The sequence below is a fragment of the Drosophila navojoa genome, chromosome X (genome assembly GCF_054131105.1).
Source record: "Drosophila navojoa isolate 15081-1374.11 chromosome X, UAZ_NAV_1.0, whole genome shotgun sequence".
In the NCBI taxonomy this organism is placed as follows: domain Eukaryota; kingdom Metazoa; phylum Arthropoda; class Insecta; order Diptera; family Drosophilidae; genus Drosophila; species Drosophila navojoa.
In genome coordinates, this window is record NC_142895.1 from 32,170,221 (window position 1) to 32,193,294 (window position 23,074).

At 41.9% G+C, this 23,074-nt stretch overlaps 1 protein-coding gene and 1 long non-coding RNA gene across 3 annotated transcripts in view; one reads left to right on the forward strand and one right to left on the reverse strand.

The window, feature by feature from the left end:
• Nucleotides 1-4,217, forward strand: part of LOC149090861 (uncharacterized) — a 93,822-nt gene extending 89,605 nt beyond the window's left edge. The window contains exon 2 of the long non-coding RNA XR_016197463.1: nucleotides 4,140-4,217. This is a non-coding gene — a long non-coding RNA (uncharacterized LOC149090861). The remainder of the gene's footprint in view (nucleotides 1-4,139) is intronic.
• LOC108655518 (uncharacterized) overlaps nucleotides 1-23,074 on the reverse strand; it is a 96,433-nt gene that overhangs the window by 48,513 nt on the left and 24,846 nt on the right. The gene's annotated exons all lie outside the window — the stretch shown is intronic.

Here is a 23,074-nt window from a genome sequence, read left to right on the forward strand (position 1 = left end):
CTACATCTTTAAAGCTAGAGAATTAAGATGCATTTTATAAAATTTCGATTTATGTTATTTTTACCCCCCCACCTTTATATCCACCCCCCCACCATCATATTAGTAAAAGCCGTATTTCAGATACTAGAGACTTGTGCTTCAATATAAACATACATTTAAACATTATTATTACGTTCTGAAAGTTTCATTAAGAGCGTACGTCTAGAAATTAAATTATTTAACTAATAAGTTCTCAAAATATTGCCAACACTGTATGTATGTGTATATGTGTGCGTGTCTTAGTTTGCGTGTGAGTCTTATTTTTTCTTTTTTTTTTTTTGGTATTCGTTTATTAACAACTTTTACAAAATAAGTGTGTTTAGGTGGCTAAGGATAGCGCACGATGCTTGCGGGACGGCCGTAAAGCATTGCTTCGCAAGCACTTTGCATCCCCTTAGCTTGGGATAGCTCGTCTTTCATCGATTCTGAGAAGCTCCATCATGATTGTGGTCGAGAAGTGCTTATAAGTTTCAAAGCTGCCCCCGATTCCATCACGTTGACCCTGTTGACCGCTCTAATGGAGCGGCCCAATGCTCTTCTAGACAACGCCTCTCCTCTAGGAAGCGCCCACATTTGAATAAAACGTGGTTGGCGTCCTCCACGTTGACCATGTTGACCGCTCTAATGGAGCGGCCCAATGCTTCTTCCATACAACGCCTCTCCTTTAGGAAGCGTCCACATTCGAATAGGATGTGGTTGGCGTCTTCCACCAGATCTCGTCCGCACGAAAAGCGTTCGTCGGTTTCATCGTGGCCAAAGAGCTTCAAGTAGCTCCGGAAGCATCCATGTCCCGATAGAATCTGTGAAAGATAAAAATTAACTTCACCGTGTTTGCGGGTTATCCATGGCTCAAGAGAGAGATAAGAGTATGGTCCACCGCCCTTTAGTTGAGCTGTTCCACCTTCTTTGCCATCGTGCAATGCTGTTCGCTCTAATATCGTTGCGTCGTAAAGGCTCGTGTGCATTCCGTTCCACGGCCTCGGCGACTAAGTCCTCCAGAGGCACCATGCTGGCTATGATGAGCGCCGCGTCTTCAGAGACTGTTCTGAATGCGCAGCAGACTCTGATTGCGCTTAATCTGTAGACCGCGCAAATGCCCCGGCTGTAGCTCGGCGTTGCAATCGCGCTTGCCCATATTGGCGCAGCGTAGAGGATGACGGACCTTATGACGCTCATTAGAAGGAGGCGTCGTTGCTGTTTTGGTCCCCGCGTGTTAAGCATAATTCTTGAGAGAGATCCACAAGAATCAACTGCCTTTTTATACCCTGAACCCATTGAAAATGGGAAATCAGGGTATGATGGTTTTGTTAAACGTATGTAAAAGGCAGAAGGAGGCGTGGCAGACCCCACAAAGTATATATATTCTTGAGGGCGACAAGCTGAGTCGATTTGGCCCTGTCCGTCTGTCTGTCCGTCCGCACCTATGAACCGGTCGATATCAGAAGATATAAGAGCTAGAGACTTGAAATTTTTTTCCTAGGTCCGTGTATATCACGCGCATATCAAGTTTATCACTAAAAATCGATAACTACTACCGATATTATGTTATCGATTAAAAACCTTATCGAAAGCTAGTTATTTAATTATATCTACTACACCTTTAGAGCTAGAGCTTCGGTTTTTGTTAAAAGTTCACCCTCCACCCCCTCACCCTCACTTTTGTAAAAGGCGTATTTCAAGTCCGTCCTGTCCGTCTGTCTGCCCGTCCGTCTGTCCGTCCGCATGTATGAACGCGTCGATCTCAGAAGATATAAGAGCTAGAGACTTGCAATTTTTTGCGCCTGGATGCATTTGCGTCGAATGTCACCTATTTGTACATTCCACCAATACATAGGCTCCTGTTGTCGCGTGAGCTGTTTGCGACTTAACATGCTCCAATCGCAGGCACTCTTAATTTGGGCTACTATTTTGCATGCTCTGGCCTCAGCATTATCAATTGTGCCCAGAGACTGAATAGCCACTGAAAAGACCGCGGGATCAAAAGTATCCAGTCGATACGATTCTCTCCACAAGATTGATGCCCTGGCAGGTACCTCACCTATTGTGAACAGAAGTGCCGTATGATTGCTGGCCGTATAGCTATGTTGCTTCCCGATAGAGGGATGAAGTGACAAAAGTAATGTCAATTACAGATCCGTATCCAGCCCGACTGAAGGTGAACTCGTGGCCAGTGTTGAGCAGTGCAACATCCAGTGCTGCGAAGATCTCCAGTAGGATATGGCCTCTGGCCTTTGTTGTGTGGCTGCCCCATTCTGACGCCCATGCGTTGAAATCTCCTGCTATAATGGCCTTCCGACCCCTGGCATCCTCGGCAAGCTCGTCTAGTACCGTTGCAAATTCACTGAACTGCATGCTGGGAGCCAGATAGCAACTGTAGAGCCATAAGTTACCATATCGACCACGTACGAGCTCATTTAATGACTTAACATCCGAATGTACATTCGCTGAGTTGCCACATACCCGCAACACAGCCTTGTCATTTGCGCCTGTTGCCCATGTTGTATGGCAGGCCGACCTACGGTAATGAGGCTCACTGAGAAAGGCTACGTATATACGTTTTTCTCTTATGGTCTGCTCTATGGTCACAGTCGCTGACGCAGTTGGCTGCAATATGAACGTAATCGTGATCCACGGCTCGGATACGGTATACTACCCATCTTAGTCTGATTTTGGACAGCTCGAGCAGAGTTTTAGCTTTACCAATTGGAAGAGCAACCGTAGCCCTTCGCTGTCCACCAAAGGCTGGTTGAAGTGATTTGATAGCCTCTATGGGGAGCGAGCTACCCTTCAACTCCACCCTAATTGCCTCCAAGATTTCCTCTTTGCTCGCTAACTCATCTAAATCACGAATCTCAATGTGAGCCGATTCGGTAAGTGTCTTAACAACCGCTCGGTCGCCCAAGGCCTTGCCTTTACTTTCGTGCAGAGCGCTATGTTCCGGCTTCCTACTCAATTGCAACAAAAGGTCCCCCTTAGCTGTCTTCCTAATGCCTTGAACGTCGCCGCTTAGATGCTTTAAATTTGGGTCGCTCTTGGGTACACGTAGCACGTCCGCATAGCTACAATCACCTACGCCTGAAATTGCAATTGCGTCAGTTCTGGGACGTTTTAGCATAGGCTTGCGTCCTTTGACAACTGTCCAGCTGCTCGGGTTTGTCTGTCGACCTGTATGGTTTGGGGTTTTAGTTTAAAGCCCGCAGAGCCATTGGCTCTTTTGGGTTCGCTGCAATTTTATTGGGTCTCGGTTTATTTGAGGGAGTTTTCCTCTGTTCGGAGGAAACTTCCCTTGACCGCTTAGGCATATTGCTACATGCAATTCTTATCGCTAGCTTTCTCCACTACTTTCTTGACCGGCGAGGTCTGTACCTCACAGTTTTGAACCGGTCGATTACAGAACGCTTTGGCCGTCTTGTGGACACTAACCAACTCCGACTACCACGGCAATGACGACTAATAAAATTTGAGTTTAGAGACCGCAGTAACTTAAACTCAGCTTAACTACAGTGAGAGCCCGTCTTCTAATAACTACTACTTCACTCCAGCAGCTAGGTTGCTGTCTATGCTAAGACTCAGCAACTCACAGCAACAAAGTTAGTGTGCAGCTAATTGATCCCTGCAATTTCCAGCACTACAAACAGCTGTTAGAGTGAGTGCACCTGATATTTACTATTTGCACAAGTGTGACGCCTAAAGTTGCAAATTTTTTCGCGCCTAAAAGAAAAGGAAAGAGGAAAGCTCTGACGCCAAAACAGTGACGCTATTGGCCCCCCTCTCTTGCACCGCTGGATTTCACCGCAAGTATTAGAACGTGCTCTGCTAACTGCGCAGCGACTGCAATTGGGCTGCGCTGCAGGGTAGGCAATATTAAACGAATTTATTTTTTGAATAATTTAATTCTAGACGTCCAATCAGACCGTAAACATAATGTTCAAATGTATGTACATTCCAAAGCGCAAGTCTGTACTACTTGAATTTCGCCTTTTACAAAGGTGATGGTGAGGGGGTGGATTTAAGGTCGGGGGGTAAATTTTAACAAAAGCCGAAATGATATAAAATAAACATGAATCTACATTCAAAATTTGTAAGCTCTAGCTCTAAAGGTGTAGTAGATATAATTAAATAACTAGCTTTCGATAAGGTTTTTAATCGATAATAAAATATCGGTAGTAGTTATCGATTTTTAGTGATAAACTTGATATGCGCGTGATATACACGGACCTAGGAAAAAAATTTCAAGTCTCTAGCTCTTATATCTTCTGAGATCGACGCGTTTATACATACGGACGGACGGACAGACTGATAGCCAGACAGACAGGGGTAAATCGACTCAGCTCATTGCCCGGGTCAAAAATATATATACTTTGTGGGGTCTGCCACGCCTCCTTCTGCCTCTTACATACGTTTTTCAAAACCATTGTACCCTGAGTCGCGTACATACTATGGACAGTTTGTGATTTGTCGCAGTACTCGATTTTGCAGAATCTGAATGCGTCTTTATTTGGATTTTGCGCATATTCCCCAAATCTACACATCATAAGACCGAATTGGGGTTACACAGTGAACATAGACCGCTCTCTTACCTCTCAGTGACATGATGATGCGTCTGTTAACCAGCCACCGCAGTTGTTGGCCGCAGTCCTAGCCGTAGCTTTTAGGTGAGGAACTGGTGCTCCGTTAAGATGCGACATTCCCTGATGATACTGCCAAGACGATTGACAATAAGAGTCTCCCATACTTTAGATAGTGACTACAGCAGACTTATTGGACGGGGTCATTCTCTGGCTTTCCTGGCTTGTCGATCATTACAATCGCTGCCATCTTCCATTGCTTAGGAAAGAATTGCACCCTCATCATAGCGTTAAATATTAAAGCTATGAAGATGATCGCCCGAGTAGAGAGGGTTTTTAGCATTGCATTGCTTACTCTGTCACAACCAGGTGCTTTCTTCATCGGAACTTTATGACTTCAGCAATTTCGTCAACCCAAACTGCCTTAATGGGTAAGGACACTTGTAGAGGTGTCTGCTGATTATCAGTGGTCTCTTTGATCTTTGATTACCAAGACATCGGATTGGTACCTGTCTGAACGGTTGTCTCTTAAATGACTTGGTACACTTCCAAGCCGAGTATCCAGCATAGTATCAATTGTATAATCAAGAGAAGCCAGCTTTTGCTCAAAAAAATTGCTTCGAGTTTCTCTCAGTAGATTTCGTAGTTGCTTAACAGACCGGTTCCATAAGATTCGGTCCCAGGGTTCCTGCGATCTGATTGCGCGTCTACGAAGTCTTCTTTTTTGCGACAAAAAATCGCTGGCCTCTCTTGTTAGTCGAACTCCATAGATAGAACCTATCTGGGGTTCAGAAGGTGTTGATGCAGCAGCAGCCGTATAAATACTCTCAGTGAAGCTATTGACAGCCATCTCAATATCATCACCAGAATTTAGGGTGGTATTTAGCTGAATCGAACTCTCTAAATGTTAGTTATTGGAGGGCGATTTGCGTTAGCATTTATGCCTTCTGTTTGCTGTACTAATGATTAGGGCCAGATGATCAGAGTCTAGATCCCAACTCTGAGTTATGCTTACTCGGAAATCCGGTATTCCATGATACAGGGCAAAGTCTATGCAGGAAGGCGTGTGGTGAAGTGATCCAGTAGCAAGGATCCTAGAGCCAGTAACTGAGATGGCTTCTGCTAGCTCTCGTCCCCTTGGTGAGTTGTATGTGTCTCCCTACAACTAATGGCGGGCATTCCAATCGCCACCAACTAAATACCTTTGGCCGCAAGCACGAAGTGTATTGATGAAATGCATATCGTCAATCCTAACCCTTGGAGGGCAGTAAATAGCACTGAAATCCACATCTCCTAGGGCCGTAGATACTTTTAATGATGACATTTTTATGTTACGGGTCTCAATGACTTTTTGAGGGAAATGACGATACCGCCGCTCCACCAACGCTGTTATTATATCCAGATGGTCTGAAAGCTGGGTAGCAGGCATATCCTTATACTTTTGCAGTGTCTCCACGCTTTCATCCTGATCTCCGTCAAAAGAAGAATATCGACGGTGTCGTTGTGCGCGAGAAGCTCAATTTCTGCTGTTGGCATTCCAGATAAGAACTTTCGAAGCTGCCACGTTGCTCGGAGACTGACGATTTAGTCTTTCCCCAGTCCAACCCTTTATCATATTGGTCAACTCCAGTACTATACTCACAAGCTTTTCAATACGTTGGTTTACTTGCCTGTTATGCTGCTTCTTTTGTTGCTGCCGCTGCAACCATGTAAGAAATTATTATTGTTGTTGGTGATGGATCTGCTAATGCCACTGCTGAAAGTGGTCCTGCAGCTGTAGCAATACTATCTGTAAATAAGGGCTGTGTTGTAGATTATTTAATCCATGTTGCTGTAGTATTTGATGCGGTAAGGGATTAGCTGGTGATCTTGGGTGGTCGACGCGGATCTACATACCAAATTTCAGGGAAAATTTTAACACTTTATAAATCGGAGATATACACGAGTATACATATGTTCCAAATTTCATGTCTCTAGTTTTAATAGCGCCGAAATAGACTGCGTTCATACGGTCGTCTGCCCGACGGACAGCAAGACGGACATTGCACAAAGTCAATATACTCATTTCATTTTCGTGAATAAGTATAAAAATATTAAGCTTTTCATCTTTATTTATCCTTGAGCTTGGGTTAAAATCGGCAGTAATAGCTTTATTTAGAGTGCTGTTGTGTAGATCTCTTCGGGTATAATTTCAAGGGTCCCTTAAGTTGATTATCACTGGTAGGTACTTCTGGCTGAGTATAAAGTGTCTGATGATGTTCACCTAAGTTCTCATAAGCCGTGTATACCTCTTTCTCTTCATCGCTTGAGATGTCCATGTCGAGAGTGGCAAATCTATTTTTAGAGTTTGCTTGTTGGGTTATTCTTCGGAGAGCGTGCCGAATTCGAGCAGCACTCCATCGCTTGGAGCTAGAAATGGGTGACCTAAGCTTGTCACTTTTTCGTTTAATTGAACGCCGATTTTGTGCTTTCAATAATCTTTCGGCAGCGTTAGAACTTTCTGCTATTGCGTCCTTATTACTTATTGTATGGCTTGTGCTACTAATTGTAGAAGTTTTCATTGTTTAATTGGTGATACTGGAGGCAGTGGTAAATGTTATAGTTGTTGTTGTGCAGTTGCTCTGGCTTCCGATGTTTGATGCTCTCTGGAGTTCTGAACTGCACTCAGATCGAATCACAGAGGGTAGATTCCCCGCTATTAAAAGCATTTTTTCATAGTCAATCGACTTAATACTAAGCCGAGAGCCAGAGGGAATATTCTCATCCATTACCTTAATTTATACTATAATTACTTAGATCGTAATATGCAGTATCAAATGTATGCACCAAAATGTCTTAGAAACAGTTCTCAGAATATCAACTTTACTGATAAGAGCAGAGCGCGGGAAGAGGGGCTAGAGAGTGCCGTTATACTGCAGTTCTCTTACTGTTTTTGTTTTTGTTCCTTTGCCGACACCGCGCGAAGCAGCTTCCGAACTTTATGATGTGTGCTAATTTTAGCACACACGAGAATGCACAAGTAAGAAGAATAGTTAATACGATTTTGCAAGCGCGACACAACTGATCACTATGAGATCAGATTAGATTAGATCTAAAGGTGGAGGCGATATAATTACAAAACAAGAAAAAACGTTGCAGTCAAACATTACCGATTGTGGAATACTCATTCACACCCCATAAGTAATTTAGTAGCCAAGTTGGACTCTAATACTGTAGAAAGTTCAGTTTTTCTCGATTTGCCACGCTCCTACTGTGTCAGCTCATAGAACAAGCTAACGATGCTTGCGCTCAAAAATTAAAGGATATTTTTCGATATGCCGCGGCCCCAAAGAGGCGTAACAATATTGTTTAAGGAATCGATGGAGGAAGTTACTGGTAACTTAACTATCCAAATTTGAAGCTTCTAGCTCTTGTACATAAGAAGACATGAACTTTTACGGTTTGCCACGCTACCTGAAGGCGGACATATATCCAACCAAACTTTTTGGTCTTGGGAGGTCAGCCCGAGTAAATATACCAAATTTGAGATCTCTAGCATCAATAGTGTCCAAAATATATCAGAATTTGAAAAAATCACTATATCTTCAGGTCCGATTTGCCACGCCTCTTAAAGGCGTAGACATATAATCTTTATATAATCATAACATTAGATCGCGTGCAAAATTTTAACATTCTTGCTTAAAAATTCTAAGAGGTTTGCCGCGGCCCTAATGGACGTAGATATATCCGCCATAGCACGTAATCTTGGGTGGTCGGTGCGGATCTACATTTCAAATATCAGCTTTCTAGCTCTTCAACAAAAATTGTAAGGCGATTCAGATTATTAGTAAGTGAATAATGAATATCGATTTGAATTTTTGGTTTAGTAATTAGTGATTAGTTAAAGTTAGTTGTAAGCGAATAATGAATTTGATTTGAGTTTTGGTTTAGTAATAAGTTAAAGTTAAGATTAGTGGTAAAGGAGTAATGAATATCGATTTAAGTTTTGATTTAGTGATAATATTAATTGTAAGTGATCCGCCCAAAGCGTAGATGATTTATCGGTGATCGGCGGCGCAACCCTGCGTGGAGATTTCTTGCGTGGAGAGTTGCGTCGCCGACGTCGAGCGCTTCGGGCGAGCGTGAAAAAGGGACAGATGAGTTGTCGAGTGGCCAGCGTGGAGAACGCTCAAGTTACGCGCATCTAAAAAGTTGTTAAGCAATCACCGCAAAAAGCGGCCGCGAAAATAGTGAAAAAGTTGAAGTTGATAATTGAAGTGAGAAATAAAAGGCGAAGGACGCAAAAAGAGTAGATTTAATGAAAACGGGCGGCGGAATTGCAGGATTAAAGATTGGCGGAGGTTTCGATACCCGGCGGTGACAAGAAGTTGAAGACTGGCAGAGGACACGGCGGAGGACAGAAAACTAGTAGGGGTACACGTGAGTGGTGGTTCCTTATTAACTACCCCTCTTTCCCCACTCCTAGCCATAATTACTAGAACATCACACCACCCCCATATTAATATTATATTAATTATGTGGGATATATAATTTTATAACAGATTTTTTAGACGTTTTTTTATCGATTAAAAATCGTTTCTCATAGATAAGCTCGAAATGCGCGCTATATTACGGACATTTTAAAAAAAATTGAAGTCTCTTGCTCTTATATCTTCCGAGATCGACGCGTTCATACATTCGGACAGACGGACGGACAGATGCATTGTGGGCTCACTATGGGAACTATTTTTATACTCATTCACGAAAAAAATAAATAAAGTGTTAACATTTTCCCGATTCGCCCAATATGGGCATGGCAAATCACAAAACTCATTTTCCGATATACCAGAAATCATATTAGTGGAGGAGCTAGCTGAAATTTGGAAAGGCAGATCCGCACCGACCACCCAAGATTACGTGGCGGATATATCTACGCCCAATGGGGACGTGGCAAATCGGATAATACGTTATCTCCTAAAGCTTTAAGGCTAGAACGTTAAACTTTGTGAAACACTCAGTGTCACCAGGGCCAGCACTTACAAGGAATTTGTAAATTGTAACGGGACAAGCGATAGTGGGAGAAATGGGAAAGGCGAGGGGGTATTGAAAATACGCTTGCAGCTTTCGCCGCTCTCTTTCGCGTATTTCCCCACGAGCTTTTGAGCTGCACGGTCGCATTGCCGAACGCGCATATTCAAATTCTTGCGCAGCTTCTCTAAAGCTGAAGGCTACGCTTAACTATTACACTTAATAACTACACATAATGACTACACTTAATAACTATACTTAATAACTATACTAAATAACTATACTTAATAACAACTTACGTACTACAAAAATTATTTTATAACTTCATTCTATTTCCTTCTCACATCTTATACACCTAAGCCTTATACACTACCAATTCTATGTCTATTAATTCTGTGTCTAAGCGTAATGTAAGGTGGGTCGCAGGTGAGGCATTTTACAAGTATTAGCACTAAACTTGGCCACTAAATTGCTTGAGGTGTGAATGAGTATTCCACAGTCGGTAACGCCCGACTGCCACGTTACAACTATCCAAATTTTTAGCTTCTAGCTCTCATACTTTAGGAGTTATAAACTTTTGCGGTTTGCCACGCCCCTTGTGAGCGGACATATATCCAACAAATATTTTTGGACTTTGAAGGTCAGCCCGAGTATATTTACCAAATTTGAGGTCTCTAGCATCAATAGTGTCCAAACTATAGCAGAATTTAAAAAATCACCATATCTTCAGGTCCGAATTACCACGCCCCTAAAAGGCGTAGACAAATCATTATACCCTGAACCCATTAAAAATGGGAAATCAGGGTATAATGGTTTTGTTAAACGTATGTAACAGGCAGAAGGAGGCGTGGCAGACCCCACAAAGTATATATATTCTTGAACAGGGCGACGAGCTGAGTCGATTTGGCCCTGTTCGTCTGTCTATCCGTCCGTATGTTTGAACGCGTCGATTTCAGAAGATATAAGAGCTAGAGATTTGGTTTTTCTTTTAATGACCGAAAGCGGGGATGTCGAGTTTATCTTTAAAAATTGATAACTATTCCCGATATCTTGTTATCAATTAAAAGCATTATCAATCAAGGCAGACGCCACTGTAGCTAATTCTGAAAGATTTTTAATTTTGTCAAATTTGTCAATTATTCAATAGAATATGTAGATCATATGCTGAAAGTTTCATTAAATTCGGTTTAGTCAATCGACTTTAGAAAATAACAAAATGTTTGGCCAATTAACAAACGCACGTGCTGCAGCAACAGCAGTCTTCCTATACGTGTGCACACATACATTCAAACATCTTCTAGCACATTATTAGAATCACATCAGCAGTTTGTTTCGTTTAGTTCTGCTAGATGGCGTTGCATCAGTGAATCTATTTCAGTTTTGGAAGTTCGAACAGTGAGGTGGCGTCAAGACAGAAAGCGCGGCGCTTGATCACGAGGTCTCGGGTTCAAAGCCAGAGCGTGTCGCAGTTCTTTTTTTTTTAATTGTTTCAAAATTTTTATACATTTAATTAAATGAGTTTTCTATTTCATTTATATTTTTAAATACATCGAAATTGAAATTTGAACCATACTAAATGTGCTTTTCTATTAGTTTGGTTCAGGGTAGTATCTAGTCGAGCGCTCTGGACTAGAGTTTTCTTACTTGTTTTTTCATAAATCTTTATAGGATCATAACACTTATAGCTCACGTGCAAAATTAACGTTCTAGCCTAATAATTCTAGGAGATACAGTTTTATCCGATTTGCCACGCCCCCAATGGGCGTAGATATATCCGCCATAGACGTGATCTTGGGTGGTCGATACACATTTTCATCCCAAATTTCAGCTTTCTAGCTTTTCAACTAATATGATTTCAGGCATATCGGAAAATGTATTGTCAGATTCGCCTCGCCTCTAGTGTGCGAATAAAGAAAATTTCAACACTTAATAAATCGGAGATGTACACGTATATATGTTCCAAATTTTAAGTCTCTAGCTTCAATAGCGCCGAAATGAACTGCGTTCATACGGACAGACGGACGGACAGCAAGACGGACATTGCACACAATCAATATCACTAACCAGAGAGCACCTAGACTAGCCAACTAGTGGCAAGCTTTTTGCACGCTTTTTCTGGGGCTTTAGAACCCCAGACAGCTTTGGATTCGCTCGGCGAAGTACTTTTAGGTTCGAGCTACGAAAATATACGAAAGCACAATCATTTCTCTTCTTGCGCTCGACCGAGTTGGTCAAATGTTGAACAAAAGATCACTCTATGCTCAATTTTTTTCTTGCTCTCTCCCCCTCTCTCTCTCGATGCTCTCTGCTCTCTCAAATGTGTATATGTGCATATGCATGTGAGCACAAGCAGCAGCTCACGAAAATTCAAATTTAGCCGCAGCAAGAGCCCATGTCTTCTCTTCTGTGTGAAGAGTATACCGAACTCTTCGAATCGTTTGCCAGGCTCGTACAAAATATTTGCGTTTTCGTTATTATTTGTGGAGAGGGTATGATAGCGTGGTGTTCATAATGAAGATGTTTTCGCGACGAGCGGGCACACGCACACTACAGCCCCTTGATCCATGCCCCTTGATCCATGTATGTTACTATAGTCAGTCAGCTACTTAAATATAAGCGCGCCTCTTCAATTAAAACCCAAAATCGTTTGCACAATGTCTCATGTCGCATGCATACACTCATAAACATACACACACGCACATATAAAGGCTCAAATGCTTCTATAATGATACCCCAGCATTTGTGAGCATCGCGGCCCCTGCATACACACAATCAAACTTATGTATATATGTAAGTCTGAATAGCTCACAAGATCTACCAAATGCAAATTCGGGGCTCTGAAATTGCTACAGGCAGCAAGACCTTCGCATTTAGGCATACAGATGCTCATACATGGATCAAGGGGCTGTAGTATCGCGAAAACATTTGCATTATGAACACCACGCTATCATACCCTTCCCACAATTAATAACGAAAACGCATATACATATTTTCTACGAGCTTGGCAAACGGTTCAAAGAGTTCGCAAGGGAAACATTGAGCATAGAGGGATCTTTTGTTCAACATATGACCAACTCGGTCGAGTGCGTGAAGCGAAATGATTGTGCTTTCGTATATTTTTTTGTAGCTCGAACCTAAAAGTAAGAAGACGAGCGAATCCAAAGCTGTCTGGGGTTCTAAAGCCCCAGAAAAAGCGTGCGAAAAGCTTTCCACTAGTTGTCTAGTCTAGGTGCTCTCTGGTTATTGCCAATATACTCATTTCATTTTCGTGAATGCGTATAACAAAGGAAGTGCGAAAAACTAATACATTCTCTTTGCGCGCCACTGCACAATAGGGGAAATAAACGAAGCGGTCAGCGGATATTCTGCTTCGCAATTTTGCATCTTCGTGTGTGCTATAAATAGCACACGCCATAAACTTCGAACGCTACTTTGCGCGGTGTCCGCAATAGGACAAAAACAAAAACACCGAAAACAATTAAGAAGACTCTAGCCGAGACTGCTCGACTAGGAGATACCCTGAACCCTCCAAGCTGATATTCTTATCATTCTGCACTTCTTTTATGCACGCACACATACATACACATGCATCCACCCTCCCGCGCCCGCGCTCTGCTAACTGCGCAGTAAGCAGCGACTGCGCTTGGGCTGCGCTGCAGTGTGGGCAATAGTATCAGAATTTACTTGGTGAAAAACTTCTTTTGTCAACACACGATCTTAATGAAATTTTTAGGGCGTAGTTATATGGTCAAAATGTGTGTACATTCCAAAGCACAAGTCGCTAGTACTTTAAATACGTTTTTTACAAATTGGGGGCGAAGGGGGCGTGGTATCCGAAATCTGTTGGTTACAAAATGTTTGTATTCATCATATGTATATACACAGTAAATCTGAAGTCTCCACGTCTAATAGTACTCCGATGAGCCTCAAAAAACAAAATCAAATTTTCGATTATTCTTGATAAAAAAGTTATCGAATGAGTTATCGAAAAAATAATAATAATAAATAAAATAAAAAATACGTTCAGGGTATAAAAATCGTAAGCCAGAGCAACTGCACAACAACAACTGTAACATTTACCACTGCCTCTAGTATCACCAATTAAACAATGACAACTTTTACAATTAGTAGCACATGCCATATAATAAGTAATAAGGACGCAATAGCAGAAAGTTCTAACGCTGCCGAAAGATTACTGAACGCACAAAATCGGCGTTCAATTAAACGAAAAAGTGACAAGCTTAGGTCACCCATTTCTAGCTCCAAGCGATGGAGTGCTGCTCGAATTCGGCACGCTCTCCGAAGAACAATCCAACAAGCAAACTCTAATGATAGATTTACCACTCTCGACATGGACATCTCAAGCGATGAAGAGGAAGAGGTAGACACGGCTTTTGAGAACGCAGATGAACATCATCAGACACTTTATACTCAGCCAGAAGTACCTACCAGTGATAACCAACTTAAGGGACCCTTGAAATTATACCCGAAGAGATCCACACAACAGCACTCTAAATAAAGATATTACTGCATATTACAGCACTCTAAATAAAGATATAACTGGTCTCCGAAGTTCTCCATATGCATAGCCCAAGCTCAAGGATTAATAAAGATGAAAAGCTTAACATTTTTTTCATTAATATTAAGCCATGTCCAAAAAAAAAATTGGAATCGAGAGAATGCGAAAAACAACAACAGACAGACAACACATTACCGGCCGCAAAGATGGACCTGCTCAGCATCGTCTTCATAATCCCTTACCGCATCAAATACTACAGCAACATGGATTAAATAATCTACAACACATCCCTTATTTACAGACAGTATTGCTACAGCTGCAGGACCACTTTCAGCAGTGGCATCAGCAGATCCATCACCAACAACAATAATAATTTCTTACATGGTTGCAGCGGCAGCAACAAAAGAAGCAGCATAACAGGCAAGTAAACCAATATATTGAAAAACTTGTGAGTATAGTACTATATATGTATATTGTCGATATTTTTCTTTTGACGGAGATCAGGATGAAAGCGTGGAGACACTGCAAAAGTATAAGGATATGCCTGCTACCCAGCTTTCAGACCGTATCGTCATTTCCCTCAAAAAGTCATTGAGACCCGTAACATAAAAATGTCATCATTAAAAGTATCTACGGCCCTAGGAGATGTGGATTTCAGTGCTATTTACTGCCCTCCAAGGGTTAGGATTGACGATATGCATTTCATCAATACACTTCGTGCTTGCGGCCAAAGGTATTTAGTTGGTGGCGATTGGAATGCCCGTCATTAGTTGTGGGGAGACACATACAACTCACCAAGGCGACGACAGCTAGCAGAAGCCATCTCAGTTACTGGCTCTAGGATCCTTGCTACTGGATCACTTCACCACACGCCTTCCTGCATAGACTTTGCCCTGTATCATGGAATACCGGATTTCCGAGTAAGCATAACTCAGAGCTGGGATCTAGACTCTGATCATCTGGCCCTAATCATTAGTACAGCAAACAGAAGGCATAAATGCTAACGCAAATCGCCCTCCAATAACTAACATTTAGAGAGTTCGATTCAGCTAAATACCACCCTAAATTCTGGTGATGATATTGAGATGGCTGTCAATAGCTTCACTGAGAGTATTTATACGGCTGCTGCTGCATCAACACCTTCTGAACCCCAGATAGGTTCCATCTATGGAGTTCGACTAACAAGAGAGGCCAGCGATTTTTTGTCGCAAAAAAGAAGACTTCGTAGACGCGCAATCAGATCGCAGGAACCCTGGGACCGAATCTTATGGAACCGGTCTGTTAAGCAACTACGAAATCTACTGAGAGAAACTCGAAGCAATTTTTTTGAGCAAAAGCTGGCTTCTCTTGATTATACAATTGATACTATGCTGGATACTCGGCTTGGAAGTGTACCAAGTCATTTAAGAGACAACCGTTCAGACAGGTACCAATCCGATGTCTTGGTAATCAAAGATCAAAGAGACCACTGATAATCAGCAAACACCTCCACAAGTGTCCTTACCCATTAAGGCAGTTTGGGTTGACGAAATTGCTGAAGTCATAAAGTTCCGATGAAGAAAGCACCTGGTTGTGACAGAGTAAGCAATGCAACGCTAAAAACCCTCTCTACTCGGGCGATCATCTTCATAGCTTTAATATTTAACGCTATGATGAGGGTGCAATTCTTTCCAAAGCAATGGAAGATGGCAGCGATTGTAATGATCGACAAGCCAGCAAAGCCAGAGAATGGCCCCGTCCAATAAGTCTACTGTAGTCACTATCTAAAGTATGGGAGACTCTTATTGTCAATCGTCTTGGCAGTATCATCAGGGAATGTCGCATCTTAACGGAGCACCCGTTTGGCTTTCGGTAAGGACATGGGACTGTGGAGCAAGGTCGAATCACATTCTTCAAGCTTTTGATGATAGGGAACACTGCCATGCATATTTCGTTGATATGCAGCAAGCATTTGATAGGGTCTAGCATATAGGGCTTCTAAGCAAAATCAAAGAATTCTTTCCGGCACCTTATTTCGGGATTCTACGATCGTACCTGGAAGGTCGACAATTTACGGTCAGAGTAGCGAGCACCTATTCGACTCGTGGCCAGATGAGAGCTGGAGATCCGAAGGGCATTGTACTAGGGCCGCCGCTTTACTCCATATACACAGCTGACCTGCCCTCCCCTAGCGTGCACCACATGCAAAATCCTAGTAAAGCTCTACTCGCTACATATACAGACGATATTGTACCTGAATCGAGATTTGAAACTGTATACAGTGTATATAGCGACAGATGATTGCGCCCTGCGTAGCCACTAAAGCGACTAAAAAATATTAGATATAGAAATTTTGAATATTTATAAGTCCTCGACTAGACTCTTATTACTTGTTTATAATATTTCAAGTATTCAATGGAATATGCAGACATATGCTAAAAGCTTCATTAAATCCCGTTCAAAAATAACAAAATGTTTGGCCAATCAGCAAACGCACGTGCAGCAGTCACAACAGTGTTCCTATGAGTGTGCACACAAACATTCATATTTTGGCACATTCTTAAAATATCATTGCGATTCAACCGTTAGACATCTTGAAAGTGAGTTTAATTATGATTTCTTAGATGGTGCTGCATCACTCAGTTTTGTCATCACACTTTACAAAAATGGAGTGGCGTTGTTGCTAGCAACGAGTTATTATAAATGATTTCTATGATAAATATCAAAAGTGCCTTTCATTTGATATATAATATGTATGTCAATATGTACATGTGTTTGTACTTATATATTTAATTATTTACTTAGGCGCTTGCCCAGTGCATTTGCCCGTACCTATTCAGTAGGTATTGTGAACGGGAGACACATGCAAATAAAGCATAATCGCTGAATATAAGTATATATACATATGTATTATTGTCAGCTTACCTTGTACCCATAGACATAACACGTAATATAAGTTTTCAATTTATTTAGTTTTAAGAATATTAGGTTAGATCTTAGATATCCTGAACCCATTGAAAATGGGAAATCCGGGTATAATGCTTTTGGGAAAAGTATTTGACAGGCGGAAGAAATCATCGCAGACGTCCTAAGTATATATATTCTTGATCGGGGCGACGAGCTGAGTCGATATAGCCCTGTCCATCTATCCGTCCGTCCGTCCGCCCGTCCGTCCATCTGTATGAGTGCGTCGATCTCAGAAGATATAAAAGTTAGAGAGCTGATTTGGCATGCATACTCGTGTATACCATACGCAGTACGTTCTTGCTTAATTTTTTCGATAACACCTCCAATAACTTTTTTATCGAAAATAATCGAGAAATTGTTATCGTTTTTTCAGCCTCATTTGAACACTATTAGACGTGGAGACTTCAGATTTACTGTGTAAATATGATGAATACAAACATTTTGTAATTTACAGATTTTGGATACCACGCCCATTATATTATTTTAAGTATTAGAGACTTGTGCTTTGGAATATAAATACATTTTCACAATATGATTACGCTCTCAAAGTTTCATTAACATTGTATGTCTAATTCACTGCAGCGCAGCCCAAGCGCAATCGCTGCCAGCGGCGTGTGGATGTATGTGTCTGCATAAAAGAAGTGCAGAATGATAAGAATATAAGATTGGAGGGTTCAGGGTACCTCCTAGTCGAGCAGTCTGGACAAGAGCCTTCGTACTTGTTAATCTTGTCTTGCAATGGTCACACGAGCTATAAAAATATTTAATAAACGGTCAGGTTATAAAAATTAATATATGTTCAGGCATGAACATATGAATATACGATGATCGTATACATGCCTCCGACGCACTCAGCGACTACCAGGTAGTGCGCTGTGAAAAGATAACGACCACATGTACGGACTGCATAAATATACAAATGAAGACCAACCCTTGCAACCCCAGAGTCAGATTACGAAGGAGACGAGCGCTGAGCCTTACAAACTCAGCGATAGGATAAGAATAGCCAATAGACCAACGCGGAGTCTTACACACTCAGCGATAAGATAAGAATATGTAATAGCCCAATGCTGAGCCTTACACACTCAGCAATAGATGCATTAGATTTAAGGGTTGAAATTATGCATGAGTCTGGGTATATAAGCCCGGGCTCAGAAGAATAAAGATCAATACGAAACTAAACAACATCATAGTCAAGTGTATTCGTCCATGGTCCTTCGAGCCGGAGGAAGTATTTTAATACTTCGATGCAGTCCACAAGGAAAAGTGTTTGTGTTAAGTACAAAGTGAAGTTCTAAATAATTGTAGATGTGTGCATTGGCTTACCAACCCAAGCTGTGAGTCGAGGCACAGCAAGATCAACCTAGTGATCGAATCAAAAAAAAACTCCAACGGGAAAAGCCAATGGATCTACAATAAACAAACAACTGTGTCGTCAACCATCACTATTTAACGAGAAATATTTGATGGCATAATGACCGAAATCAGGACCAAAGTTACCGATCACGCCATAGACACAGACCAACTTTATAGCTGGGAAACGAGACCGGAAACATCAAAGCATGAGATGTTTTTATTCGGTTGGTCGAGCCCAATGGTGAAGTTGTTTAACTTTTTGGACAAAAGAGTTTAAAGAGTATGGCTGCACATTGAAGAAGTGCAGGCCAACATTGAGCTCAGCAGCCAGGAGGATGCTCTAGACAGCAAAGAAACGCTAGAGTTCCTCTGGAATAAAGTCCAATGAACGCTTACCGATTTGGAGGTTAAATATGATAAGCGTGTCCATGAAATCGATGGCATAGACGCACTGGAAATCAAAGTGTACACAGTGTCTAAAAGGCTGGAAAGAAAAATAAGTGCACTGCAAAACATAAAAAAAGACACTCCAAAGCGACCGAGACCAACACTTCCTTACTTTAATGGAAGTCCTAAGGCGTGGCCGACGTTGTTCGAGCAGTTCACCAAAATAATCCACAACAGAAAGGATATCAGTGACAAGACGAAACTGCTATACTTGCAAATGTATGTCAAAGGAGAAGATGTACAAATGATAAGCAATTTCGCAATGGGAGTGGGTAACTACAAGTTATCGTGGGACTGTTTATGTAGATGCTACAAACGTTATATGCCAGTGGACAAGGAACTGCTGAAGAATGATGATGAAGACAGTATCCGAAATTGCGTGAGCACCTCCGATAACAGTGACGAGGTCACCGCTGATGAGATGCTAGCATCTCAGGCAGCTTTGGATGCAATTGTGTTCAAAAAGTGGGATTTCAGCCCGCCGGCAAGCCCACACATGAGAAGATATATAACTCAATCTACAGAACAAAAAATAAAGTTCAAATAGTAACAACAAAAACAAAGCTGGGTGAAGACAAGAGACCAATAAAGAAGATCTGGGCACCACCAACTCCGATATTGGATTCGGAGGGCATAGAAGATGAGGACTAGAATGGAATTTCTGCCACAACTTCGACATCGACGTTGAGTATCGCTCAAGATACATCAACAGATATCCAATTGGAAGTTCGACCAATGGATGATATTTCCACACTTGGCCGCACGACGGAAGAGCAAACTTCTTCGGAGACTGCAACAGCGGCTGGATGTGCAGCTGAAGAGAACAGCGACAATACCGACTCAAACTCTCCAGTGATGATAACAGCAGCAACTATGGAGACTAAAACTGCAAGTACAATTACATCGGAGAGGGATTGGAAGTAGCAGCAACATTTTAAAGGAAACAACCATAACTACTACAAGCGAATCAATATCTGTTCTAAAGCATCAGGATCAAACAAAGGATATCTACCATTTGGAGGCTTTGCCTTCGGCAACAATGAAACGATTGACAACTTCCTCAACAGATGCACTCAGCTATACTAATGCAACAAATGATGGCACCCAAAATCCGCGGAAGTTCTTCAAAGAGGATCGACTTCACTTGGCATGGGAGCCGCCACCTAAGCAAAAGTCCAAGGTACTGGTGGCACACTCGGTTTATCTGGATGTCACACTCTCTGGGCCCCGCAGAATGTTCAGGAACGAACATAAGGATTGGATTGATCATTTCGTCAAGAATATTAACAATTATCAAATTTGTATTTGTCCTGTATATTATTAAGATTTCCACAGACAGCAATTCCGGAAGTCACATACTTGGCCCCCCGCAGAATGTTCAGGCATGAACATATGAATATACGATGATCGTATACATGCCTCCGACGCACTCAGCGACTAGCAGGTAGTGCGCTGTGAAAAGATAAAGGCCACATGTACGGACTGCATAAATATACAAATGAAGACCAACCCTTGCAACCCCAGAGTCAGATTACGAAGGAGACGAGCGCTGAGCCTTACAAACTCAGCGATAGGATAAGAATAGCTAATAGACCAACGTGGAGTCTTACACGCTCAGCGATAAGATAAGAATATGTAATAGCCCAATGCTGAGCCTTACACACTCAGCAATAGATGCATTGGATTTAAGGGTTGAAATTATGCATGAGTCTGGGTATATAAACCCGGGCTCAGAAGAATAAAGATCAATACGAAACTAAACAACATCATAGTCAAGTGTATTCGTTTAATATATGTTTATATCTTCTGGGATCTCAGTGCTCATACGTCGCCTTATCAATAATATATATATAATATATATATAAGTTAACGACAGACCCTACAAAAGGGCATTGCACCGGCCCAATTATATCACAGCTCCAGTGCATGCACTTTTGACACGTGCGCTTTGTCAGCAGAATACAACAGCAACGCAACCGCAACCGTGGGAGCCTATCGTCAGCAATATTAATAAGATCAATGCACTTGGCCAAAACACATTCTGGTCAACGTGAGCATTTCCGCCACGAGCGCCGAGTCAGCGCACTGATCAGCACCACCGTGAGAGCCATCGTGTCACAAGACACCTAGCAGCAACAACAGCAGCGACGCCAATAGCAGCAGCGGTAGCTTTAATATAAATAGTACTTGTATAATTATTCTTAAGTCAGTTCTAATAAAACTCCGAAAGCAAATAAACGTTTTTTTTTTTATATAAAAACCGCTTTCGCATATTTAATTGGCGCCCGAGCAGGGACCCGCGATTGTTATCCTAGAAAGTTTACGCGTCGAAAAACATAGTATCAACTATTGTTCGCGAAAGCACCTATAACGAAATATAGCTGCTAGTGAACGCGACGAAAAAATCTTTAGTGCCTAATCCGCAACTATCGAAACGTTAGTACCTAATCCGTAGCTAACGGGAGCATTCGAACGATCCGTAATAGTGCCTAATCCGCAGCTACACCGTGTTCGTGAAAGAGTGACTCTAAATACGTAAACGAGGTACGGTCGTGGGTCAAAAACATTGTTGCCACCCTATAAGTGTCCGCCCGTAGGGTACCGCGTAATCAGTGTGCGTCGCAGGATCTTTAGTAACGGAGACACCACTAATACTGGAATCTGACGAAAGAGAGTAACCCGACCATCATCGCGGGAGTCAACGATGCTGATTATATTGTAAGCATAGTGAATAAGTTTTGGAAAAAAAAAACAAATAAGCAACAAAAATATTTAAAAGGAAAACAAGAGAAACATTGAACTTTAACACTTAGTATTTAAGAAAACTCTGAAAATTGTACTACTGAGCGACATCTAGTTGCCCGGTATAGCGTATGTCCCGTAAAGCCATACAATAATAGCCAGGAAGATCACTGCGTTGATCGCGTAGGAATTTACTAACATAAATTAAGATTCCAAGAACATATTCTGAAAACAAACCACCACCATTTTCCGATTCGATAAAAACTCTTTAAGTCTGTCCGTGACCATTGACGAACTAACGACCGCATTCTCTAAAATAAACATGCCACCACCAGAAAATTCACTCCCATCCACCAGTACAGGTGCCATAAAACCGACTTACTTGACCGAACCAATTGAGAGTACGATAGAGAGATACCTTAGGAAGATATTGTCTGAGAAAGGTGACGAGCTACTTAACCCAGCTACGACCGTCTCAGTCGAGCAAGATCAGACGATTCTCCCAGAATATATGGGACGAATCAACGAACTAGACAAGTTACCAGACGTTGTAAGAGTTTTAAAAGACTTTTCTGGGAATAGAGCAGAATTCACTTCATGGCGCAAAAGTGTAGACAGGATATTTGAGGCCTACTCTACTGTACAGGGAACACCAAAGCATTATGGTATCCTAATGGTAGTAAGAAGTAAAGTAGTTGGCGAAGCCGATGCAGTGTTAGAATACCCCACTAAATTGGAAAGCCATATCCCAATGTCTCACTGACCATTTCGCAGATCGCAGAGATCTTAAGACACTGGAGTACCAACTCTACACTCTTAGGCAAAATGGGCGATCAATAGACGAATTCTACCAAGCCGTTTATTATCATCTGTCTCTAATATTGAATCAGATAAATAACCATGATTCATCTGCAGAAACAGTAAGAGCTATTACCAAGATTTATAGGGATAAAGCATTAGATACCTTTATCAGAGGTCTCAACGGAGACTTACCAAGGTTATTAGCCATCAAAGAGCCAACCGACCTTAAACATGCCCTTCACTTGTGCCGACTGATCGAGAACCAGTCGATTAGGAATTCCGTTAACCCTATAAGAGCCCCTTCGCTTCCTCCGAGGTACAATCATCAAAATAGAATTACTCAATCTTCATTTCGACACAATAGCCCACACGTCTTAAATCGAACCAACTTTAATCCGAATCTGTATTACCCACCAAAGCCTAAGTTTAACCCCCAGAATTCAGGTTTCGTACCTAGACCCATACACCAACAACCACTACAATTCTTTAACGCACCACCAAGACCAATAGCCCCAAAACCACAACCGGGTCCACAACCAATGGAAGTCGACTCGTCTATCAGAACCAGGAATGTGAATTACATGAATAGGCCAAATAATAACCAATTCACTGGAAAGAGACCCTTATCTTCTAGGGCAGAAAACCCATT